Here is a 26,975-nt window from a genome sequence, read left to right as displayed (position 1 = left end):
ACTGTTGTCATTCTAATTAGACCTTTCACTTTCCCCATTAATTGCATCTTCAAACTCTGGTCTTTCTAACTCCCCTGAAAATATTATTTCCTAAGGGTTCCTAGCCCTCTGACTCAATAATTTTCAACCAGAGGAGGGGCACAGGATTCGGAAATCAGTTGGCATTTTTTAGCGAGGGTGTCGCTATGTTCACAAGAGGTAGGTAAACTGGGGTTTATTTCCACAAAGGTCAGTGATGCCAAATATCCTCAACAAGCTAAGAAGCCATGTACAGAGACGTGTCCTGCCGAAAATGCCTGCAATGCCCTGGGTGAGAAGCACGGGATCTGGTCTCTTTCACTGCCCCTATCTCTGTCTTCCACAAATTATCTTCTTCCGTCTATCACCAGGCATCCCGCCAGTTGCCTGATTAGCAGGTTAAATGGTCACTCAACTGTCATTGAACTCTTCCCTTTCAGGGGCAACTGGAGAAAAGCCAATATGCATTATTGACCTAGTTCCACAGCACTTAAGATTTCCACAGTGCTTTGCAATGGCTTCTATTAGCTAATTCTCATGTCAACACATCCATTGAGTTTTCTTATTAGGGGTTTGCAAGTGGAGAGATTCAAGTACAGAAGATTTGGAAACTTGTTCATGTTTCTTGCATTAAATTCACAGAACCAAATTGTGGGAAGTTATTTTCAAAGTCACAATAATCCTCTCATACCTCTAGGACATTCACTTAGTAGGGTGCCATTTGTGACAAAATTTTAATATAAACGTTCCTTGCTTTTTAGAATTTAAATACTTTGGTGGCCTAGTGATGAAAAGTGAATCTCCCTCTCCACTGGTTTTCATTATATTGAAGATATATTCAAGTTTTTTTAATCTCTCTTAAAAGCTGAATGTTTTATTGCCATCTCTGTGGACCTCTCTTGACATCTGTTACATTTCACTTTGTATCATTGGGCCTCTTCTGGGGACTGTTGTGGCTCCCGAACAGATAGGAAGTGGTTTTTTTTTTTTTAATATTTGTTTATTTATTTTGAGAAAAAGAAAGGGAGAATGTGAGTGGGGGAGGGGCAGAGAGAGAGGGAAAGAGGAAATCCCAAGCAGGCTCCTTGCTGTCAGCACGGAGCCAGACACGGAGCTTGATCTCACCACCCTTGAGATCATGACCTGAGCCGAAATCAAGAGTCAGACGCTTAACCGACTGAACTACCCAAGCACCCCCAGATAGGAAGTGTTTTGAGGGCAAACTGTCTTATTGTTTGTATTTCTCCCGACACTAGGATAGTGCCTGGCCTCCAGTATATTTGCTCATGGATTGGGGCTCAAGTTGTTGGCCAGTTCCACAGTATACAAGGTTTTACCTACTGGAAATCTACTCTCTGAAAAACAAAAGCCTCACAACACACTAGTGTATTTTGCCCCTATGACGTCCCTGTTGCAATTAGTTACCTTCCACCGATGCCCATCTCTAAACTATGGATCTTTCTCTCATGGCCAAGGAGTCCCTGACTCCACAACTGCCACGCCCATCATCTTTTTTCCACCCAGAAATGTACTGTGCCAAATATTGCTAATAACTTACCCAGTGGGGGTGTGGTAGATAGATGGTCACAATGGGCAAAATGATCACAATTTTCCACTGGCCACTATGTCCTTGACCTTCAAACTGTAACTTTGCATCTACTCCTATCACAGTGTAGCGTCTATTTTTCCATCCCCTTAAATCAAGAAGGAAATGAAAATCCCTTAAGTTGATAAAAGAAAAAGGAGATATACCAAAAAACCCACCGGAAGCCTCACACATAATCAATGCATTTTTTTTCCAATTTTTTGGAGTATTTTGACAAACAATATTACATTTGTTTCAGGAGTACAACATAGTGATTCAACTTCTCTCTACCTTGTGCTATGCTCACTGGAAGTGTAGCTACCGTCTGTCCCCACTATTACAATATCATAATCAATGTGTTTTAAATGCATTCCTTTTATTTCTTTTTAAATTTTTAATGTTTTATTTATTTTTGAGGGAGAGAGAGAGGGAGAGACAAATAATGAGCGGGGGAGGGGCAGAGAGAGAGGGGGACACAGAATCTGAAACAGGCTCCAGGCTCTGACAGCTCAGAGCCTGACGCGGGGCTCGAACTCATGAACCACGAGATCGTGACCTGAGCCAAAGTCAGACGTTTAACCGACTGAGCCACCCAGGCGCCCCTAAATGCATTCCTGTTAATACCAGAATAAGACAAAGGTACTTACTATTACTGCCACTGCTTTACATAGTCCTCAGTGTCTTGGCCAATGCAATGAGACATGAAGATTGTAAGGGAACAGCAAAACTGTCAATGTTTTCAGATAACAAAGAATACACAGGATTTTATAGAGAAATTTTTAAGACCCATTAAATCACACAGTCAATCATTAGTGGAGAAAAACCCAGTGCTCTTGAATGAGATTATTCAACACTGTAAAAATGTAAATTATCCACCTAAATTAGTTCATAAATTTAATGGAATTATAAACAAAATTTCAGCAGGCTTTTTTAAACATTTCATCAAATTGATTCTATAATGAGTAGGGAATGGGTGCCTAGGTAGCTCTGTCAGTTAGGCATCTGATTCTAGATATTGGCTCAGGTCATGATCTGAAGGTTCATGAAATCGAGCCCCTTGTTGTGCTCTGCGCGACAGCAAGGACCCTGCTTGGGATTCTCTCCCCCTCTCTCTGTCCCTCCCCTGCTCATATGCTTGCGTGTACATGTGCATGCACACTCTGTCTCTCTCAACATAAATAAATATACATTTTAAAAAGAATTAAAATGAGTATGAAAGAACATATGAATAAATAAAAACAATTTGGGGACACCTGAGTGGCCGAGTGGGTTAAGCACCCAACTCTTGATTTCAGTGCAGGTCATGATCTCACAGTTCACAGGTTCGAGCCCCACGTCGGGCCCTGTGCTGTTCGCTTGGGATTCTCTCTCTCTCTCTCTCTCTCTCTCTCTGTCTGCCCCTCCCCCACTTGCATGCACGTTCTCTCTCTCAAAAATAAATATAAATAAACTTAAAAAAAATAATGAAGACAATTTTGAAAACCAAGGGGCAGAAGCCGTCAATATCTAGAATAGTTTTCCAGGGCTGCTGTTAACAAGTTACCACAAACTGGCTTAAAACAACAGAAATCTATTCTCTCAGTTTGGGAGGCTAGAAGTCCAAAACCAAGGTGTTGGCAGAGCTGAGCTCCCTCTGCCAGCTCAAGGGGAGAACACATTCTGGGCCTCTTCCACCTTCTGCTGGATATCAGCATTACTTTGGCTTTCCTTGGCTCGTGGCTACATCACTCCCATCTCTGTCCCTGTCTTTGCATGACCTTCTCTTCTGTATGTCTGCATCTTTCCCTCTTCTGCCTCCAGAAAGGGACATTTGTCATTGAATTTGGGACCCATTCAGATAATCCCAGCAAATTTCATCTCAGGATCCTCAGTTTTATGGTGTCTGTAAAGACTCTTGTTCCAAGTAAAGTCACACTCACAGGTTCTGGAGATTTGGCTGTAGATCTTTCTGGAAGCCACCATGCAACCCACAGCACTCATCCTACAAGATATGGAGGTGTGCTGTAAAGCCACAGTATGATCCTATCGTGCCCTGGCACAGTAATGGATTCATGGACCAATGGAACAAAATAGAGCCCAGAAAGGGTTCCAAGCTGAGAATTAAATATATGGGACAGTTGACATGATAAATCAGTGGGGAAGGATTAGTTCAGGAAAGGAGTTAAAAAAAAAAAAACTATATGGATATACTTCTAATTTGGGCCCTACTTCACATCTTACACAAAGGTAAAATCCAGATGAATTAAAAGTCTAAAGATTAAAGATGAATAATGTATTAGGTGAGTGTGTGTGTAAAGAAGATATAGAATATCTTTGTGGCAAGATTTCTTAGACAAGACCTAAAAAGGACAAGCCATACAGTAAAAAATAGGCAATTTTGGTTCCGTTAAAATTAACAATCCCTTCTTCCTTATGGACTTTCTAATAATATATGTAGATATTCCTCTGTCTAGAAGGTGAAGCTTAATTCCTTCTCCTCTTCAGTGTGAGCTGAACTTACTTACTTCCAAGAATAGAATATGGAAAGGAAAAAATTTTGACCTTACAATGGAGGAAACTAGCAGACGTCACCGAGTGTTCAAGGTTAACATTTACCAGTGATAAGTCATGCTGATATTGCTACATGATGAGAAGCACACTTTACTTCTGGGGTGTTCTCCCAAGAAATGCATAAGCCCAGTCTGATCATAAGAAAATAGCAGTCAAACCCAAATTGCGAGACGTTCTACAAAATGTTTGACCAGTACTCTTCAAAACTAAGAAGGTCATGAAAAACGAGGAAAGACTGAGAAATTGTCACAGATCAAAAGAGACCAAGAAAAAAAGAGAGAGACTAAGAAGAGAAGGCAATTGACCACAATGTGGTATCCCGACTGGATCCTGGAACAGTAGAAGGACATCAATGGTGAAAAAACGTGTGCAATCTGAATAAATCTGTGGTTTGTTAACAGTATTATACCAATGTTAATTTCTTGGTTTTGACAGATGTGCCAAGTTATATAAGATGTTAACATTAGCAGAAGCTTGGTTAAGGGGCCATGGGAACTCTCTGTAGTGTCTTTACAAATTTTAGTAAACCTGAAATTATTCCAAAATAAAACATTTGCCATTTACAAAACAATTTCAAGGAAAGCTATCAGAGTAAACTCGTATCAACTAAAACTGACAGAAATTAATGTCTAAAATATACATGGAACTCTAGGGGTGCCTGGGTGCTCGGTCGGTTAAAGGTCTGACTCTTGATTTTGGCTCAGTTGTGAGCCAATCTCGCAGTTGTGACATTGAGCCCTGAGTCAGGCTCTGCACTAGGCGTGGAGTTTGCTTGAAGTTCTCCCTCTCTCTCTCTGCCCTTTCTGCTATTCATGAGCTCTCTCTCTCTAAAATTACAAAGAATAATAATAATAATAATAATAATAATAATAATAATAATAAATTACTCTGAAAAATTATACAGAGTAGAAGCAGTAAAACCAAAAGGCATATACTAAAGTACCCTCATGTAAATCTAAAGATCAGACATTTCGGGGCGCCTGGGTGGCTCAATTGGTTAAATGTCTGGCTTCGGATCAGGTCGTGATCTCGCAGTTCATGAGTTCAAGCCCCATGTCAGGCTCTGTGCTGACAGTTCGGAGCCTGGAGCCTGCCTCAGAATCTGTGTCTCCCTGTCTCTCTGCCCCTCCCCTGTTCACTCTCTGTCTCTGTTTCTCTCTCTCAAAAATAAAGAAACATTAAAAAAACTGTTAAAGATCATACATTTCAATGACATATTGTCAACACATTAGGATGCATGTTTACTATACATGAAGGAGACAATAAGCGTACAGATGGGCATGAAGGGGAGAAAGACTATAATAAACTAACCCAAGTGAGAGACCATGAACAGGTGCATGCCATGAGCTCCTCAGGATGATGGCTGCAATTCTTTGCATCTAAGGCCCAAACTAAAGAGAAAAGGGCAGAGGACAATTCTGAACAAGGACTTGAGGAGATTACCTTTGAGCTAACAGCATGAGTTTTAGTGTGGATAGATGTGGGAACACCTATATTATCTGCTCGGCAGCACCCTTTTATTTTTACAGACTGATTACAAAATAAGTCATTTCTTAATGTCCAGATAAGGAGGGCATCGCAGAACTTGTTTTCATTAGAGTAAGATATACCCCACAGCATAGCCTGACACTCAAGCGTAATTCTTTCCAAGACCTTTACAAATCTCCCCAATTCACGATATCACATAAGCTCCCCCATAACATGCATATACAATGGGGGAAAAACACTTTCTTTGAGCGGCTGGGGGCAGGGTGTTAGACTCATTCACCAACACTACACTCCAGCATCCCGGCCAGCAAGTGCAATTCTAATTCATGCTTCAACAAAAATACAAATCATAATATATTTTGAACCTGGAGGGTCATTTGCAAATAATGAGAAATGCAAATTCTAAATCAATGAAAGTCCAGAGAGTGCTATACCATCATGACCACTCCGGTGCCCTGGAAGAGTTACTGCAGCTTTTTTTAAGTGTTTAATATAATTTCTGAAACAACAGAGGCCGTGAGCAAACCCTGCTCATTTTGATTGACCATTTGGCCTGTGGCTCAGACCACTGCAGCACTGACTCGAAGCAAATCACAGAAGATTGAAATTCTAAAAGAAGCTGTTGATTTCAAAGCTCTTAATGATTCAAATTTTCAATCAGCAGTTTTTTTCCCAGTTCATTACCCACAGACTCTGTGGATCAACCAATGTGTGCAGCCCATCTCCTCCTTAATTCCTCTTGTAATACAATCCTGTCCATCACGTTACCCGGCTCCGAAAAACAAAGCCAAGATATACATGTTAATTTTACCTTCATTTGCTTTGGCAGGGTTCCAAAAGCATGGGAAAGAAGGAAAAACACCCCACCATCTCAGAAAGCTTCTAAAATGAAGCTGATCAAGCCACTGATTCCTTAACACAACTGGACTGGTGGGAAATTGAACGTGAGCTGGCAGCTCCAGGTGAGACAGATGAGAGATGCATGTGAAAAAAAGAGGGGAAGAGGAGAGAATCTTCAGTCAGAATCGTGTCCATCCCATGGTGACATCCTGTCTCGGGAGTCTGGAGATGAAAATAACTTGGCTTTGAAACACACACATGCTATTCAGGAAAGCAGTCGACAATTCCAAGTATAAAAGGGGATACAGGAATGGGTTCCTACTGTGTAAAATTACATGTTATTGAGTTGATTGAGTTGTCATTCAGAAAAGGTGATTTTGGAAATGAAGCTAGTGGGGAAATAAATAAAGTAGAAATTCAGATAAGATTCATTCAAGTCTTGCCGCTGGTATCTGTGAAATCAAAGGGTTGTAGCTTGTGAAATAATATGATTAAACAATGGGGCTGAAGGTCATTCCTTATTACCCTTTTCTGTAAATTATCCCATTTCCTCTTTGGCTCAGTGACTGTCACCCAGCAGAGTGGCTTGCTCACTGACTCACCTGGAGTTACAACCAGCCAGACCTTGGTAATATTAAGAAATCCCCACGTTGTGTTAAAGGTCTCCTAGAACCCATTTCCCATGTTCCATCCCCAACCATCACCTACCATGACCTCCAGCCTTCTCAGTGTCCCCCCCAAGCTGTCAGGCCCTGTGGGTTGACAGTGAATGGGAGATGGAGGGACCCATGGCCCAGCCTTAGGGCATCTGGTGAGCTAGTCAACAATAGCACACAGCACAGTTTCTAAAGGTGGGTGGCAAACTCCTATTTCAGTAGGATTACCTTGAGAGCCATGGGAAATCAACTCCAGACTGTGTCTTGTATGTAGTAGGTACTCCATAAAAATGAGTTCAGGGAATGAAGGAACTGGTAGTTCCTGAAAAAGCAGGAATCAAAGGGAAAAGGCAACAATCAGCATCCAATTCTGACAGATTTGTCCAGAGAAATGAAATCCCAGCTGAGGGTGAGAGCAGAAGGAATGCAGCTTAGCTTCCTGGGGGAGAAAACTGGCAAGGAAGTGGCAGGTTTCCAGGACTTTATCCAAGGACCTGAGGGTTGGAGCGGGGCTCTGGTCCCAGTAGGGACTGTGAACGTGGGATGAGGTGAGCTCAGCAAGCTTGGAGGAAGTGCATATGCACACTCATGGTCCGCTGGGGCAATGGGCAGGGCCAACCGGGGAACGGGCAAGGGGCACTGCACAGGAGGGGACCTCAGCGCCTGCCCCAGCTGAGTAGGGCCCAGGAAGACTGCTGACCCAATGCTCCCGTTTACATCTCCACCTTTCACAACTGGCTCTCAGGCTCGTATGCGTTTAAGTCGTGGACTTCCTCCTGTAAGGTATTTAACGCAAGAGGCTTGCTCTCGTGGAAACATCACGAAGGAGGCAGTTCTGCCATGCCCTTCATGTGCCCTCAGACAAAGCCACTTAACTTCTCCAAGTCACAGGACCCTCCTCATAATTGAGGGCAATGATCCAACTTATTGGAGTGTTTGAGGATAAAGAAGAGGCCACTATGCAAGCGCTCCGCAAAGAATGCAGCTATTTGTGTATTTCATGTTGATTTCGATGTTGAATTGGTCAAATTGAATTTTCTGTAATTATAAGAATAAAGCTTCCCTTTCAAGAAATGTGAAGCATCAAGCAAGCAAAATGAGTTTTGGAGGGAGCCAGAGAGGCCTTCTCTGAGCCCCTAAAATCACACTGCAATTGACGTCTACCCAATCCGGCACAACTTAATCAGGCTCTGCTTGAAGCCTGTGATCGGCAGATTCGTAAGAAGTACAGTTAAGTATCTGCTGGAGGGCATGTAAATAAAACCTTCACTGAGGTAAACAGTTGTTCAGTTTTACAGCCTATTCACGTGTAACTTTTACGCTCCATTATGATATATGACTTCTATGCATTTGGAAGTCTTGAAACATCGTTCCGTGTGGTGTCCTTTAAATGACTGGCTGATAAACGGATATTTTCTCACTAGTTTTCAAGGCCCATGAAAGCCCTGAAACTGGAATGCCACCCCTAACTACCCATTAGTGATCACGGTAATTCCTCCTAACAGGATGTGAGCCGGTTACCCTGACAGCCTTAATCGCTCAGGGCAGAAGGTTGGGTGGGCAGAGGAGGGGCCCATGATTCCATCATGTCTAAACCAAAGGCCGTGTCTGCCACTGGTGTGTCACATGGTGACAAAACATGGCATGGCTGCACTCTTAGCACATGGCCCGCGTCACAAATACAAAGAGGTTCCAGGAAAGAACTTGGGTGCTATAAACAGCACCTGTTACCGAATCAAGTGACTGAACCCTCAGTACTCACCTTCTGCTGGTTTCACACCAAAATGACTGTGCTCAGCTGCTCGACACAATTCTAAGGCACAGACAAGAAAGTCAAGTGTGTTTGTTCCCCTTCCTGCTGTCACCTGTGAATGTTTCTGTGATGGAAGGCGAGCCCCTTCTCCATTCTGGGGGAAGAAGCAGTCCACGGCTCGATAACAAGTTGGATCCAAATTTGACCTGCGAGATTGTCGGTTGAAATCTGCAAAGGGTTTTTAATAGAAGTAACGTTATAAATCAGAGTTTGAAATTGTTACCATGTTTATCATAATAACAATAGTCCCCCAAATGTTGAGGGCTTTTTACTTGTAAGAAACTGTGCTAAACATTTTCCATGTAATATTCATGAGATACAGCAAGCCCACAACATGAAGTTTACCCTTTCCATTCACAGATGAGAATACTAAGGCTCAGAGAGGCTAAGGAACTTGCCCAACATTACGTGCTCTTGAGCACTCCTCCATAGTCAGTGGAGACCCTTGTGTTCTTCAGCCTTCCATATTTCCCAAATTTAAAAATGAACAGTTTAAATTGTACAATCAGGAAGATATTTTGTCAGCTTTCCAGGGTAGCCCTCGAAAATCAGTGTTTATTATATATAGGTGATTTGTGAGGACACGAGTCTGTGCAGAGGACCAAGTGACAGATGAGAAAGAATGTGGAAACCTGGGGTACAGGAAGAAGTCAGAGACAAAGGAAAAGAGAGAAAGCGAATGGAAATGGAAGAGAAGAGCACTTCGTGGAAGAGAACGTGGACACATGACACATGAAGATAAAGGGAAGGGCATTCCAGGCGGGGGGGGGGGGGGGGGGGCGGTTGACCGAAAATGGGGAGAAGAAAGCTGGAGAGTAGAGATCATGAAAAGGATCTGCGGAAGGAGGTTGGAGGTGGATGGTGAAAGCTTTGTGTGTCAAATCCAGAATGTGGGTGGGAGGAGGTGGGGGCACCTGGGTGGCTCAGTCGGTTAAAGCGTCCGACTTCGGCTCAGGTCATGATCTCACGGTCCGTGAGTTCGAGCCCCGCGTCAGGTTCTGTGCTGACAGCTCAGAGCCCGGAGCCTGTTTCAGATTCTGCGTCTCCCTCTCTCTCTGTCCCTCCCCCACTAGCACTCTGTCTCTCAAAAATAAATAAACACTTTTTACAAATCCAGAATGTTGGAGTCTATTCCATCTCCTGACCAGTGCCACTTTCCACCTCATGTGAACTCCGTTAACACAAAAATATAATGAATGTTAGAACTGCTGTCAACAGAAAGACCAAAGAAGAAATCATTGGCATCTACACAGACCAGATTTTTTTAAATGGTGAAACTACTCAAAAGTTATATTAAGAATCATCTTTTCCTTTGAAGTAATGAAAAAGACGATTTTCACATTCTCCAAATACTGACGGTAATCCAGTACATTAAATTATTACAAACACTCAGTGTGCGTGGTCACGGGCCAGGTCTTCCGGTGTGATTATTTCTTATTCTGCATGCCACCCTCAACATCCTGACACTGTGCACTCAGCAGGTACTCAGTAAACACTAGGGACTGGAGTTTCTGGGCAAATCTCCAACCTTAGCAGGTAACTGGAATATTAAGCAGGGAAACTGAGGCAGGAGCCCAATTATGAACTCAGCGGCATTTGGAAAGGCTTCCACTTGGAGCTTTCTCAGGTATTCAGAGCTCAGCCCACCACAACAAAGAATCGAATGCCACAGGGGCTCCTGGGTGGCTCAATCAGTTGAGTGTCCAACCTCAGCTCAGGTCATGAGCTCACAGTTTGTGGGTTCGAGCCCCGCGTCGGGCTCTGTGCTGACAGCTCGGAGCCTGGAGCCCCGCTTCAGATTCTGTGTCTCCCTCTCTCTCTGCCCCTCCCCCTGCTCACACTCTTTCTCTGTCTCTCTCAAAAATAAATAAACATTAAAAAAGAAAGTTTAAAAGAATTGAATGCCAGGCACTCCTTCTGGTGCCGCAGAAACACACACTTGCTGAGTGTCCTGTATGCCAGGCTCTTGAAAACTTAGTCTCCTAGCACTTCCTGCATGGTCAAAATTAACCCAGGAGGAGTGGAGCAAAGCTTATAGGTCAAGGGCATCCATGAGGCCTGTGCTAAGAGGCTGATGGGAAAGGAAGGGAGAGGCAGCAGGGACGAGGGCAGGGACCCTCCTAGACAGGACACACGTGGTCGTCACCGGTCCTCCACAGCACCTAGTCCTGAGAAACAAGACAGTGTTTATTTCAGCTCTGATTTGTTTTGACCTTGTGCTAAAGGAACATGTGATCACTTGCTAGCCCAAAAAGGCCAAGCCCAAACTACTACCGGACTTCATCCAATCCCGGCTGCAGGAGTCATGGACAATTTTCATCTTTTGTTTTTTGGGTTTTTTTCTTTCAAAAGCTCCACATTCCTTCCACTTTGGTCCTCTGTGCAGTCTCCTCCTTCTGAGGGACGCATTCTTCCCACCCTGTTCCCCTGTCCGCCTTCACCTGGCTTACTCAGTTCAGCATTCGCCTTGCTGGCTTAAATAGGACTTCCCAAGAGAAGCCTTTTTCTCCCAGATCAGGTCGAATATCTTGCTCTGTACAACCCATAGGACCTGTTTCTCTCCTTTTTTGTAACTCTTTGCACTCTTGTAATTATTTGTCGTCTCCCACCCCACTAGACCTTGAGCTTTATAAAGCAGGGCTTGTGTCTATCTTGTTTCCCACTATATCCTTTGTATCAAGCCCAGGACCAGGAATAGAGCAGGTGCTCAGTAAAATACCTGAATGAGTTTGTGAGTCTGAGTCCCATCTCTGTGGAAGGTCAAGTTTCTGGGAATTTGCGTCAGTCCGTTGTGAGTTCCTAGAGGCTGGGACACAGCCTGATCCACTGTGTAACTATGGTGCCTGGCCTTGCTTATAAAACATTAGAGAAACTCAACTTAAATGTGGGGGGCTGGGGGCCACCTGGATGGTTCAGTTGGTTGGGCATCTGGCTCTTGGTTTTGGCACAAGTCATGATTTCGAGGTTCAGCTCCATGCTACCAGGGTGGAGCCTACTTGGGATTTCCTCTCTCTCTCTCTCTCTCTCTCTCTCTCTGTGCCTCTCCCCTTGCTCTCTCTTTCAGAATAAATGGATAAACATTTTTTTTAAAAAGTGGGGGACAGGGGAAGGGAGGACATAGGATGAGATTTCCACACACCAATGCTCCCCTCTGCCCAACCCCAGAAGACCAACTCGAATTTCGCCACTACAGGAAATCTTCCCCTTCCTGCCCCCACCCAGGAGGCCCAAATCAGCATCCTCTTCCCAACTCCTACAGGCTTCATGGCTGTGCCATATTCGTTTGGCACTTGTCACTCCATCTTTTTATGTCTCTCTCACGAGCTCCTTAAAAGCAGAAGCTGTGTTTTCTCCTCTTTCCTTGGCTCCTAATTCCCTGCACAAAGTCTGTGCTCGATATATGTTCATTGAGAGTTAATGAGAAATTGAATTTGCTTCCAAAGTGATTTTTATAAACTCCTTCCCAGGCAGATTGGAAAAATAAGGTAGATTTTTAGGTGTGTGGGAAAGCTGAGTGAAGGGCTTTCCGGAAACAGAAAGGTGAACTATGTGAGCCCCTCTCCAAGCCTTCAGTTCTATGAAAATAAGTGTCCTATCGATACTACAAAAATGAGAAAATGCTCTTTTTGTCTTCCTTCATTTTAGACAAAGCCTGGCCTGTTAGGTATACTTAGGTTTCCAAGCGCTCTGGAACAACAGGCCGCATTCTTCACTCTGACTTCAAGTAAACACAGCAGACTCTTGCCCTACTGAAGACAGATGAGCAGCCTACTTGGGAAAGCGGAGGACGGGTTCCCAGTAGCCCAGGAAGGATCAGCAGCACCCCAGAGGTGATCCTGTTGCTTCACAGATGGGGTTTGGCTTCCATAAGGATCCTTCCCTGAGGTCCTGTCCCCACACCTACCGACTCGCTGCCCTGGCCCAGGGATGACGCAGGAAATCTTGCTTGGCCTTTGCACCACGGTTCCCCACCTTACAGGGCTCGGCAAAGCTTCTCTCTGCCTTCCCTCATGGGCAGAAACAGGAAAGGCCCCCTCTGGGGGACCCCTGGGTGTGTTGCTAATCCATTCGCCGGCTTCCATGTCACATTTAATTACTCACTCAATACAGAATTATGTGTCCTGCTACTCCAGGCTAATGAGATGCTGCAAAGCCCTCAAATTGAGGATTACAGAGTGCAACGTGTTGTGCCAAGGTCGGCGGAGATTGTTCTAAAGCTCTGATTACTACACGATCGCCTTCTCTTTAACCTGAAAACCTTTAGTTCTCATTTTTCAAATGGATAAAATTATAGAGTACTTTGGAGGAACCAAAGGGTGTTGCCCGGTTGTTTGTTTTAACTACACGAAAGCCTTAGTGATCAATACCTAAATCCTCCAAGCTGCATCAAGACGAACTCGCCCTCATGCTCATCTCCCAATGGGGTAGGCTGACCTTTGCCTCAGGAGAGTGAGAAACTACAACCTCTTGATGGCATTCTGCAGGGAAGTAATGCCAGGAGTCGGATAGATGCTGTTGGAAACATATTGAACAACGCCTGCATGCCTACCGAGCTTAATAATCAGAGACCCCGCGCAACCCTTTTATTTCAATTCCTCACCGTGTGATTCTGTCACAGGGGGCAGAACCTTGCATCTTACCCAGAGGACCTTGCGTCTCGGCATATTTGCCCTGCCCACGAAACCAGAGTCGTGGAGAGGCGCCGGGGTTTTACTGTGCACCCCCTACACCTGTGCCTTAGCCACCAGGTACGTGTGACGGTTGAGCAGTTGAGACATGACTGCCCTGCACTGAGATGTATTATAAGCATAAAATACACGCCAGATTTTACAACTTAGGACTTTAAAATGGCAAGCTCTCAGATTCATGATTTTTTAAATATTTGATGACGTATTGAAATGAAACATTTTGGATATATTGGGTTAAATCAGGGTTTCTCAACCTTGGCACTATTGACAGTTGGGGCCACAACAAAGGCTGTCCTGTGCCTCACAGGAGATGTAGCTACATCCTGGGCTTCTCCCCACTAGAGGCCATCAGTACCCTCCCAGTTGTGACAACCAAAAGTTGCCTAATGACATTGTCAAGTGCCATTACTAGATATTAGGAAGTGCCCCCTGGGGGGAAAAATCTTCCCTGGATGAGAACTACTGGGATAAGTAAAATATATTATTAAAATTAATATCTATTTTCCATTTGACTTTTTTTAACGTCATTTCTAGGAAACTTAGAATGACACACGTGGCTTGCATTTGTGGCTTGTATTGTATTTATGCTGCATAGTGCTGCCTCTAGACAGAGCACCTGGAGAACAAGGCTCTCATCTTTCCATTGCTGCAACACCAATGCTGAGAACAGAGACCCCCCCCCCAGGGCCCAGCAGGGGGCAGAGGGGCAGGGGCAGACCCACAGTGGGTAATGCTTCCAGGTATGGTTGGCAGGAATTGGCCCACAGAAGACACCCAGGAGAGTAAGAGGAAGGAAGAGGGACAAACACCAGAAAGGTCAGGTCAAGCCTACAGGTGATTGAAGGACACATTTGCAACATGTCCTAGAGTTTGAGGAAAACAGAATTCTTAGTAACTATTGTGATATCACTGGCTGCCTCAGATAACGTATATCCCACTGGATAAAGGCCACTTCAGGACCCCATGCTCTCTTTTAACTGACAAAATCTTTACTGGTGTCAAAACAGCAGAAAATAATGTATCATTTGGGGACATAACATCTCATTGAGCACACAAGCTCTCAAGTCCCCTTGCCATGTTTTCATTTTCTGTTTTCCATTTCTGACCCACCTTTCTTCAGCTGTCATTTTCAACTCTGGGTTCCCCTTCCCACCCATCATGGCCTACTCAGACCATGAAGTCCTCAAAAGTGTGTTGTTCTTAAGGCACCCAGCATACCTCTCCACCTACCATGTGCTCCCATGCTATTCTGATATGGCTGGTCACATCTCACAGCCTGTGAGCCCTTCTCTCTCACTACCTCCTCCCCTCCCTAAAATCGTTCCCTTCCTGACTCTTCTCCTGTTAGAACTTGACATAGGTACATGGCTCATGGATGACTACAATTGCTAGTGCCAGGACCTCCCATCACCTCTAACAAGGTTCAGCACTCCTGTCACATAACCTACCCGGATGTCCCCATGAAGGGAAAGAAAGTATAACATCATCACTTTTTCCATTAAGTTCCCTTTGACTGAAAGTAACAGAGAACTCCAACTCAAAGTGTCTCAACAAATAAGAAATGTATAGCTCCAGTTATTTGGGCAACATAATGACATTATTAAGGACCCAGAAGCTTTCTACCTTTTTTGCTTTGTCATTCTCAGAGTGCCCACTTTGTCCTTAGGGTTGCTTCCTTCATAATCCCAAATATCTAGTAGTCCCAGGTGTTCCATCCAGAGACAAGGTCCAGAGGTAAAAAGGAAGCCATCTCTTCCCCATATTGTGTTTGAAGAGTGGAGAAACCTCTCCTGTAAGCCCCCAGTGGACTTATCACACCTCATTGGTTAGCACTGTACCATGTATCTGTATCTAACCAATGACTAGCAAGGAGAATGGGATCACCATGACTGATTTAGACAGTAGCACTCAAGGTATGGTTCTCAGACCAGCCGTATCAGCATCATGTGATGCAAATTCTCTCTCATCCCATCCAGACATACTAAAGCAGAAACTCTGAGGGTAGACCCCAGCAACTGGTGTTTCAACAATCCCTCCAGATGATTCTGGTTCACATTAAAGTTTAGGAACCACTGGCTGAGACCAAGCAAGATTTGCTTCTTAAAGCTCACCTCCCTAGAAACTTGTGGTTATGATGAAGGAGGGTGTATGTGTAAACAAAATCAGGGTTCTTTGGCCAAGGAGAAAGGGGCAAAGAATTGATAGCCATCTGCTATCATCACCAAGGCAATTTTTCCCCTTTGACTGGAAAAGTACCCTTCCTATACTATAAGCTTTAAGTGCACATACCCAGTAACCATTTTATGGGTGGTTCAAAGAACATTCTTGGAGATCCTGAGAAGAAACTTGACTAACTCTGTTTCTGTACAATATCCAGCAAACCAACAACCCTTTAGCAATGCAGATGTTTCATATTATCCTCAGGACAATTCTCTAAATTATTTTCATTTTCATGTTACAGATGGGAAGACAGAAGATCAAAAAGGAGAGAATCACACAGCTGGCAACTTTCAGGACCAGGATTCACTCTGTAGATCTTCTGGCTCGAACTCATTCACTCCTTTCACCGTGACACCAAGTGAGACTTGGTACTTACTCCCAAGTAAACGTTGCTAGGCAGAAACAGCTGTAACCCAAAGCAACCTGGCTCAGAACTCTGAAGGGGAGAGGTCTCCTGCAATTAAGTCTTTTAGAGAGAAAGCATGACTGTCTCCATGACTTTCATTGGTATGGTCTGCTCTGATGCGAGACATTGGAACTCCAACTACAGGAAAATCTGACAGAAGAAATGGCAGATATTTTCCCACCACTGTTAATTGTACTGCAGAGAGATTTTTCATGCTTCTGCCCGAGAAAATGAGCATTTTCATTAATACCATAGATTTGATGAGTGACCTAAAGTTCAGCAAAACAGATGCTGCCTTGATCACATTGAAATTACCTAAGAAGACATTTTTCTCTAGAAAATCCAAAAGATTTTTTAAATTTTATTTCTTTGAGCTACAGATATGGATGATCTTTAAATCCTGAATCTTAAAAAAGCACACACAATACACATTAAAATAAATTTCAACAGTGGCTTTTCAGCTAGGGGACCCAAGCTGTAGTGTTCTTGACTAGCCATCAAACCAGGAGCCCAACCCCCAAAGATCACATGGGGTTCCTGGGGCAACAGAACCCAAGAAACAGGGCGGTCATGTTTCTCAACCCCAGGGACTCCAATCTCCTCGCACTGTAACCATTCTACAACCCTTCTGGGAATTCCCTTCAGATCCAGGGAGCACTTTTTACTAGAACAGCACTGCCTGAGATGGAAATCCTATGAACTCTTTTACAGCCTGGATCAACCCTATGCGATCCTCAACAGGCATCCAGAGACCCAGAGAGCACAAAATGCCATGTATTGGGGCAGTTCCAGAAGAAAAGGACTTTCACTGAGAAGACATGTAACAAATTTCAATGGAAACCCTGAATAAATGTCAAGAGTGACACTGTCCTGATGTCCCTTGTCCTAGGATTCTCAAAGGAAAACGGTCACCTCCAGAGTCTCTAATCCTGGCCCTGCTGCTGATTTCCCTCTTCTTTCTGTGGCCTCAGTTGACCCAACATGATGGTCTCTGAGCTTTGCTGTTCTCTGAATCTGTGCTGGACCAGCTCTCCAGCTCTGGATTCCAGCATCACTCCAACCTGAGGCGGCTTAGATCAAATGCACCTGCTCTCCAAGATGCTGTCAACAAGGAGAACTTCCTTTTTGATAAAGAGAAATCCCTGCTCCAGCTCCACTGGGTCCTGGCACATCTGCCAGGTCCTGTCCCTGACAGAAGTCCAACATCTTCATGACGGACCCCAGGTGGAGGAGAGCACATTCGGCACCTCAGCCCCACAGGAGCACAGGAGTTCAAAGCCCCAGAAAGAGCTCTGCGTAAGCTGGGTTCATGAGTGCTTTATCATTGTTCTGCTGAGCAGTTACCCCCATACCAGGCAAGTCAGAACAAGCCTTCTAAGCCGTGGTGATGGATGTTCGCAGGAAACCCATGGGAGTTATTAATATTCATGTTCCCGTCATACTTTTGCAAGTAACGGAAGCTTGTTTTCTGTAACACATCATTAGGTGAAGACAAGTGACCTCCTAGAGTTTTGAAGCACAAAGGGTGGTCACCCAAGACCCAGAAGGGATTGAGGAGAATGCAGGCAAGGTGAGAAGGTTGAAGGTGTTCAACTTTCTCATTTTGGAAACTCCCAAAAGACCCTTTGGGCAAATGCAGACCTTGGTGGGCCCCTGCAGAGCGAGCCCTTGTGGAATCTGGGGCCGTTCATGGTCTCTCCCCTCGCACAGAGGATACTAGGAATCGGTACGGGGTGTCTAAGGTCACAAGCTTTGAGAGCACAGAGTGGGGAATTGGAATATCTGGGCTCAGCCATCATCCTGCCTGCTCTAACGCCCCGGAGGGGCCCCAGACTCAGATCAAAATAGCGGGGAGTCATGACGGTCAGAGTAGAGCATTTAATGAGCTCAGGGGAGACCAGGTTCCCACCCCCCCCACCCCCCGCCCAGCCCCTCAGCAGGAACGGGAGTGCAGGGAAGCAGGAGGGGAGAACCGTCCAGCAACTAAAGGAGCCGGTCAGTGGAGATGGGCAGCCGAGCGGGGTTACCCAAGGTCTCTCAGAGCTGCCCGCTGCCCCTCCCCACGCCGGGAATGCCTTAAAATGTAAGCTGTTTCCACACACCCATTCCCACCTCACAACACTTCCCACACTGCTCTGTAATTGGTGGTGTGGCCTCTTTGTGCCTCTGTTCCCTCATCTGCCAAAGGGGCAAAAGAGCAATGCCTCGTTTTGTTGTGAGCAGTAGGAGAGTTAATGCTGTGTATGTGGACGTGCCTCAACGGCACCTGGCACACAGCTGTGTGCTCCCTTAAATGTGAGCCATCACCATTATGACTGTATTCCTACGATTTACGCGTCCTTTTCCCTCAGCAGACTGGGTTCTCCGGAGGCAGGAGCCAGGTCTCGTTGTATCTGTGGCCCCAAAGCCCAGCACGGTGCCAGGCACAAGAAAGACCCAAATCAATGAATGAGTGGTACATGCCCTAACCCTGCCATGGTAAGAAAGGCCTCACTCCACCCTCAGGCAGCCCAGAGGCCTCGCTTCCTAAGAGCATCAGGTTAATTCATTCAACAGGTAATTATTGATCACGGGCTCCGAGCCAGGCGCTATCCTGGGTCCTGAAAAGACAGCAGGGGCCAGACATCAGAAGACTCCTGGGCCTCATGAAGCTTGCCTCTTATGGGAACACAAATGAAACCACAAAATGAATTTGTAAAACGCAGCACGTTAGATGTGAATCTACACTATGGAGAAAAACTGAATGGCAAGAATGTTGGGGAGCAGGGATATTCAGTGTAACCGTAGCTCCCGGGGGAGACCTGAGAGGGGTATCCTTGCAGTCAGCCAGGGAAGGAAGGATGTGCCAGCCGCGAGGATGCTGGGGAACAGCCTTCCGGGTAGAGGGAACCGAAAGTGCAAAGATCAGCTCATTGTCACCGTGTTCTGACAGGTGACGCCTCAGCTATCACAGTCCTAACGAAAGGGGAGAGTGTTTCCTTCAGTGCCTGAGTGGTCAAAGTCAGATTATGGTACGGAGTTTTCCCGCAAAGTCGAGGCACAAATAGAAACAGCCCTTTATTAACTAATGCGTGTTTGTAGAGTGAAATAGGGTTTCTCAGTCTGATGAGGAAGGGACACTCCTGAAAATTCCAGATGTTTCCACCTACAGGTCATAAATCTCTTTTTCCTTCCAGATATACCATATATACATATTTAACTGATATATATTTTTACATATAGCCTAGTGCCAAACCTGGCACATTATAATTGCTTTAAACGCTTATTCTTGTTATTCCAATCTCATTCCCTCAGCTTCCTCAACTCCCACTCTTCCAAAATGCCACAAAGAAGGAAAAACACCGGAGGAGGCTGTTGCCCCATTGCTACTTGGGAGCATGGGTGGGGAGGGGGAGGAAAGGGATCCTTGGCCACTAATGTACGTTTTCTGCACCCGACTGTGAGCAGCTTGAGCGTACCAATCTCCAAGTTTGTGATGATGCCCAGCAAAGGATTGCCACTAGTAGGAATTCAGTAAATGCCTGATGAAAGAATAAACGGAAATGACAGTGCGGGAACTGACATGTAACGGGGCACAGTGCTGTTGCGGGCTTGTTTCGAGGAACCCCACCAGGCTCCTGCGCCAGCACGAGCCCGTGGCTCCCACAGAGCGAGCCTTGATGGCGACCCAACATCTCAGGGGCTTAACTCTCTCTCAGTCTCGTGTGCACCCTCCCTCAAGTGCCACCTGGCATTTCGGGTGGTAAATGAGTGGCAGCCCACAGAGGGGGGTTTGGGTGATTTTACTGCTGTTTAGCTTTGTTGGCATTTAGATAAATCATCCCTTTCTGTAATTTTAAACTTTAGCTCGGTGTTCTCAGAGAAGATGTAAATTATTAAACAAAGGAAAGCAACTCTGGCTTCAGATCAGATGGCAATTAGCATCACCTAGCACTGAGAAAAGTCCCTTCCTGGGGTCCGCGTGTCAGCGTAAGGAGCTCACGGTTTGGCAACCACGCTCAAGTTCTGGCTGATATTAATCTCAGATGTGCCTGCAACCCAAAAAAAACTCATTGACATTCACGCTGAGTAAAAGAGGGGGGAAAAAAGAAGAAGAAGAAAGGAAATCTTGGTGTAAGAGCAGAGAGAACTCGCGTGAACCGCTCGTCTTCTGTGTACCATGTATGGTACAGATGTCTCATTTTCACGTTTACATCGTGAGGAAAGTACACAATCTTGGGTTTGCATGCAGTGAAACGGGGTTCACGAAAGCTGAGAAACCCACCCAAAGGTACCCAGAAGGGTACCCAGCAGGTGGAAGAGCTGGGAGTGGAACCCAGATCTGCTCATGCTCAGCTGCCTCATGGGAGAAGATGGCATGGGACCCCACAGGCGGCCACAGGGTCACCTCGAAGGGCTGGCGGGCAGCAAGCAGCAATGTCCCGGGCAGAGTCTACGTATGGGCCACCCCCTCCGAACGAGCACTCTAGGAAGGAGAAATGAGCCTTCACACATCTTAGTGACATCAGAATTCTTTCCTCCCTGTGAGGAAAGGAAAAGATGTCCCTCAAACTGAGCAAAAGTCCCGAGGTCCTCGAGCACTGTGTCTCAGTCTTTTCTTCACTCTGGTCTCCCCACTTTTGCATGTATTGTGTCTTCCCTATTAGATCGTTATCTCTATTAAATGTGTAGGCATAGAGATGGAAATATACATCTGATATTCCCCTTCAGTGTTCGAACCAGCCTCATCCCCAACAGTTAGTAAATATTTGTTGAATGAATATTCTTATGTAAAACATATCATAGAAATAAAAGATTATAACTGATCCACCTAAATAGGGTTCAAAAAAGAGAAGCCTTTAGGCATGGATTTTGTTTTTCTGATTCCAAAATTAAATCCCCTCTTGGAATTCAGAAAGTGACAGGAGATATTGACACTGGAATATGGGGAGAGGGGGGTTGAATTAATCAGATATCAAAACAAAAATCTGTATGTACTTAAGAGTCCCTCTGCCCCTGTCAGCTGCCTCTTATGATGAACGATGATCCTCATAGAAACGGGGGGAAGTGTGGTTTAAAAAGGTAAATAGAAGAATTCAAAGGACACCATCAGAAAGGCATGCAGGACTTCCACATCAGAGTTCTAATTGGCCAGACAAATGTTAACAGGAAGAAGACCAAAAGCCTGCATGGCAAAAGACCCTCAAACTACCCAGATGGAAATGAAATTCTGAACCATGAAAGCCAGAAAAACTGGGAAGAAAATACTGCTTCAGAGATTCCTGGTAAGATCCTTTTTTACCCATCTGGAGAGGCCACACACACAGACTGATGAGAGTGTGCCTGGGCCTTGGTAACCTTCCAACGCCCATTGCTGCCAACTGCTGTGCCCTTGGTCCTAGACCACCTGCCTGGTGTGACACAAGCCAGAGACGCCAGCTGAGCATCCCATGACCATCAAAGTTCACATTAACCAGGTGACTTCTGAGCCTGAGGAAGGAGCCAGCTCAAACATTTCACTTGGGATCATGCCAAAAAGCAGCTGTCTAAATAACAGCCCCATAACCAGCTCCAATAAGATTTCCCTCTGGATGAGAAGGGTCATTCAAGCTGCCAAGAAATAGGCTGCGTGGCAGTGAGAAATATTCAGGTAAGAGACATGGACGACGTGATAAAGTATCTTTCTTCCTTAGAAGTTTCAAACCTCCTTAAAACAAAGATTTAGAGAGGTTCTCTGACATAGCTACCCTCTGCCATTCTATAACTAACTCGCTTTTATGAAATAGTAAGAATAGCTATGACTATTGGTTAGTCACTATGTGCCCAGCACTGTTTTAAGTATTGAGAAATGTTAACTCATTTAATGCAAAAAAAAACAAAACAAACAAACAAAAAAAACAAAAAACAAAAAAGATCCTATGATGTGAGAAATGGCATCACTTCCATTTATGGATGAGCAAACTGAGGCCCTGGAAGGTTAACTTGTCCAAGATCACAGAGCTCCAGAGCCCTCACTCTTTCCCACTACATTATCCCATATCTTATATTAGGATCTCAGGGAAAGCCTCTTACATTTTCACCGCACTTGCTGTTATTGACGCAGACTAACCGCTCTTTCCTTTGGGAACATGCCTGTGTTCTGAGGATTTACCCAATTCAGCAAATCCAATGAAACCTTATTCAGCGTTTGCCAGGAGAAAAATCAGGGTTAGATGCAAGGGCAGGCTCCACCTGGTGGTGGGACTCAGGGCTGTCCTCACTGCAGCTAATGCGGGACATGGCTTGGGACACTACGGAATCATGGATAGTGGAATGGCCCGTGCAGTGAGCAAGAAGTTAGATGCCCTTGCATCCCCGCCCCACTCTCGCTCCTCCTTATTTAGTCCCTGATTTTATTTCCAGATCGTGTCCTCATATCTGGTTAGCGTGATGAGTTATGCCTCTGGCTTCCTACCAACTCTCCTCTCCCAAGTCTCTCATGGACATGACTCAAGCCAGCTGTGCTCTGGGCTATATTTCCCTAGATCTTCTCCCTGTGAGATTCAATTGTCCTTGCCCTCTTACCTTCACAGAGAGTGGTCAAGACTTGTGGGTGGGCGTCAGGGAAAGGGACCCAGGAAGCCAGTTTGAAGTCCAGCCTTTGAGCTCTTCGGGAGGCAAAGACAACACTGTGACTCGCATGTTGAAGCCAGCTCCCCCAGGCCATGAGTTCCACATGGGGATTTTGACCAACCCCTGTAGGAATCAATAGTGTGCTACTGTCTGGCCATGTCCTCCACACAAGTCTACCTCGAAACCAGTAGTGGTGAAGAGTGACTGGTTGGGGATTATGGTTTTTAGGATCCCACACCCATGTCCACCTCCATCATGGAGATGCCTTAGAGATATAAGGATCAGTGAACCATGGTCCTTCTCTACCATTAAGGAACTTACAATCTAGAGGGGATTTAGACTTAAACGTGAGTAGTCAAATATAAGTAGACAGGGAACACAGTCTACCTGGGAACACAGGGGAGGGCATGGTGGATTTCAGCTAAAGCAATCAGAAGAAGCAATCAGGATTAACAGGATTTTGAAGGCAAGGGAGGGAAGCACATTCCAGGTCAAGGGCACAACACAAGTGGAGACTATGAAGCATGAAAAGCATAATAGGGTTTGGAGATTATCAGTGATTGAAGCATTGGGTGTAGGAGAAGCTCAATGAGAGAAGAAAGTGACCCCAGCCCATAGAAAACCTTAAATGTCATATTAAAGGACTTGGTCTTTGCCCTTTGACAAATAAGCAGACATGATAGGTTTTAAGTATGTATTCTCTGAAGACTTTTTACCTACTTCTCCCTTGAACTTGGGACTAGCAAATCTAGCTGCATAGACTTGACACATCTCCACTTGTAATTCCCACACACATCTCAGACTGAATATGTCCAGACCAAACTCGATCTTTTCCCCACATCTGCTCTTCCTGTGGCCTTCCCCCAGTTTCCTCCTTCTAGACCCAAAAATCTAGGTTGTACGCCTTTGTTTCTCTCACACCCCAATAGCCAACCCATCAGCAAATTCTGATAGTTCGACCCTGAACATGTATACAGAATTCCACCACTTCCTACCACCATCCCCACAGCCACCACCTCGATCCTGCCACCATGTTCTATTACCTGGATGGTCACAGTCTCCACCCAGCAACCAGAGTGGTCCTTGGAAAATGTAGGTCAGATCATGGCAGTCACTCCTCTGCTCAAAGCCAGTAGGAGTTTCCCTCTCCTGTGGAACAGAGGCCAAGGATCTTACACTGACCTCTATGTCCTATATGACCTGCCCTTGCCCCCATCTCTGAGCTCTTCTACTGCCCCTTCCCTTTGCATCACCCTCAGCATCCTGACTTCTCAACTGTTACTCATACACCAAGCATGCTCTACCTCAGGACCCTTACACTTGGCATTTTCTCAGCCAATATATCAAAGACTCCTTATAAGGAGGAGGCAGAGAGAGAGAGAGAGAGATTTGACAGAGCAGAGAAGACCATGCAATAATGGAAGCAAGGCTGGAGCAATGTGGCCACAAGCCAAGGAATGCGGGCTGTCCCCAGAACCTGGAAGAGACAAGGAACAGAGTCTCCCTAGAGCCTCCAGAAGGAACCAGCTCTGCTAACGTTTGATTTTAGCCCCCTAAGATTCAGCAGGCTTCTGCTTCCAGAACTGTAAGATAATAGATTTGTATTGGTTCAAGCCACTAAGTTTGTGATCATTTTTTTACAGCGGCAACAGGAAACATACCACCAGGGAGCCACAAATGTCTGTCACAAGTAGAAAGGACACTGGACAAGGATTACAGGATCTACAAGAATCCTTTTACTCTTAAAATTCTAAAAACCTAAAGGAGCTTTAAAAAAAAAAAAATCTTATGACCTCTCCTGCTTCTGGTTCCTTCCATGGCAAGATGGTAAAGGCAGAGGCCAGCTCTGTGGCAATTCCTGTCTACTCAGCTGGGCTACTTTTGTAGCAGCAACTTTAGCAAACACTATTTCCAGACCTGACATAGAGAAATCGTCTTATTTTTTTAAGAGCATTAGCTTTCCTGGCTTTTTCTTTCTTTCTTTTTTCCCTGATGGGAGGAGGAGAAAGAAAAGACTTCATGCCCCGAAGTAGAAATAATTACCTTCAGGACTTCAAGACCACATTCCCACTGGTTATGCCATCCTGATCAAAGTCAGTCATAAATGAAGCACAAACGGTAGCTTTCTATTCACTATTTCTTTAAATAATCTTTCTGCCTCTCCCCTTTGAGGAAAAACATTTAAAAACTGAAGACTAGTATTACCCATAATGATAATGTTTCACATTTATATTCTCAAAGAGCATTAGCATCATTAGGCAGTTAATGCATAGGACACTTCTCGCAGCGAGGCAGGTCAGGACTGTCATTTCCTCTTAGCGACAGGGCTCTGGAGTCCGTGAGATTCAGCACTCACTCGTACAGTGTCATCCATCAGTCACAGAGCCAGCGCGGGAAACCGGGTCAACAGAATCTCACATCTCTCCGACATGTGTAGAACCATGAGTGGCCAACCGCCTCCAGAAAAGATTGTGTTTTCAAGAAAAGGAAAAAAACCAAACAAACCGGTTTCTCAATCAGGAACAGGATTCAAGTCGTCTGTTCCTATCCTTTAGGGGAAGTAAGAATAATAAACACGGCACAGACGACAATATGAAAAAGCCAGGGCTGTGCTTTGTGGCGTAGACGGTAAGAGCCGTGGGAATTCAGAGAAAGGAGGCGTGACTGTGCAGGTGTGCCTACGCCGCGCTTTCTTTTCCCACAATTCACACCAGCTAGAATGCTCAGAGCTCAGAGAGGTGCTCTGTATTTTCACCACAGGGCACGTGTATGTCCGAAAGGCAATGCAGCAACTACATGTGCAGCAGAAAAGAAAGCATGAGACATGAGTCTACTGGCCTCTTGGCTCCTCTCTTAAAGCGACTGACCTGGATTTCAGAAATCTCTCATAGCTTAGTGATGGCATTCCCACAAGATTCATGTGATCCTGCCCGGATGCCTGCTCTGAAGAGACAGGACAGAGACGTACTTTAGCACTTGACAGGTCTTAGCATTCGTTGAAATGAGCCAGTTTTTCCCCCCAACCAAAAAAAAAAAAAAAAAACCCCAAAAAAGTGAGAGACTCAGGAAGTTTTTGTTTTGCCAAGTTAAGGCATTTTTAAAATTTTTTAACGTTTTTTATTTATTTTTGAGACAGAGAGAGACAGAGCATGAACGGGGGAGGGGCAGAGAGAGAGGGAGACACAGAATCGGAAACAGGCTCCAGGCTCTGAGCCGTCAGCCCAGAGCCCGACGCGGGGCTGGAACTCACGGACCGCGAGATCGTGACCTGAGCTGAAGTCGGACGCTTAACCGACTGAGCCACCCAGGCGCCCCAGGGCATTTTTTAAAATGCCAGTGTCCATTACCATTATTTTAAAAAAGAAATGGCATTTCAATGTCAAATAATGGAGAAGGACCCAATCTCAGAAATCTAAGAGAATTCATGTTAGCTCTATGAAAACTCACCGCTTCTTTTTCTCTTTTCACTGAAGAAGGGCTAAAACTTTGCAACGCTCTGGCCACAGCAGCAGACCTGTGTTTGGGAATCTCTGTGTTAAAGGCTCCTACGTCTCTGACAGTTCTTGGTTTAGAGACCTCATTTGCCATTGCGCCATCTGTATGCAAATCCAAGGAAAGCCACGCGTTATACGTATTTTGCGTCTTGAAGCCACAGTGACAGGTGATGGGTGCCTGCAGAGGGTAGCCACAGAGAAAACACTTTCTTTTCTATTCTTTTTTGAAGTATAGTTGAAGGAACACTTTCATCCATCTACCTGGCCACTCATTCAGTCCTTCATTCAACATTTATGGAGCACCTACTGAATGCCAGGGACTATTTTAGGAAACCCATGGGAAAGCAACTGAGGAATTTTCAAGGCTTACTGACACATAAATCATGAAACAAGGAGACAACGTTGCAAAATTCCCAAATGCCACAAAAGCAGCACAGAGATGAGCAGATTCAGAGATGAGGGGGTTTGGGACCCAGGGAAGGAGGGGTCGTGCAGCACCCACCAAAACTCCATTCCCATTGTGCACACCCTGGTAACGACGCTGACAGCAGGCGCATCTTCAGATAAGGCAGACAATGATACATCCCACTGTTCTAATTCTGGAACTGCTATGCCGCCTCATTAAT

The 26,975-nt window shown here is 45.2% G+C and overlaps 1 long non-coding RNA gene across 1 annotated transcript in view; it reads right to left on the bottom strand.

Moving 5' to 3' along the window:
• Positions 1–26,975, bottom strand: part of LOC128313090 (uncharacterized) — a 43,599-nt gene that overhangs the window by 7,813 nt on the left and 8,811 nt on the right. Inside the window, exons 2-3 of the long non-coding RNA XR_008293303.1 lie at positions 7,366–9,118; positions 6,453–6,597 (exon numbers count right to left, since the gene is read on the bottom strand). This is a non-coding gene — a long non-coding RNA (uncharacterized LOC128313090). The remainder of the gene's footprint in view (positions 1–6,452; positions 6,598–7,365; positions 9,119–26,975) is intronic.

This window comes from Acinonyx jubatus, chromosome E4, assembly GCF_027475565.1.
Source record: "Acinonyx jubatus isolate Ajub_Pintada_27869175 chromosome E4, VMU_Ajub_asm_v1.0, whole genome shotgun sequence".
Lineage (NCBI taxonomy): Eukaryota > Metazoa > Chordata > Mammalia > Carnivora > Felidae > Acinonyx > Acinonyx jubatus.
Note: the sequence above shows the minus strand (reverse complement) of the source record. Positions and strands in the feature narration are given on the sequence as shown.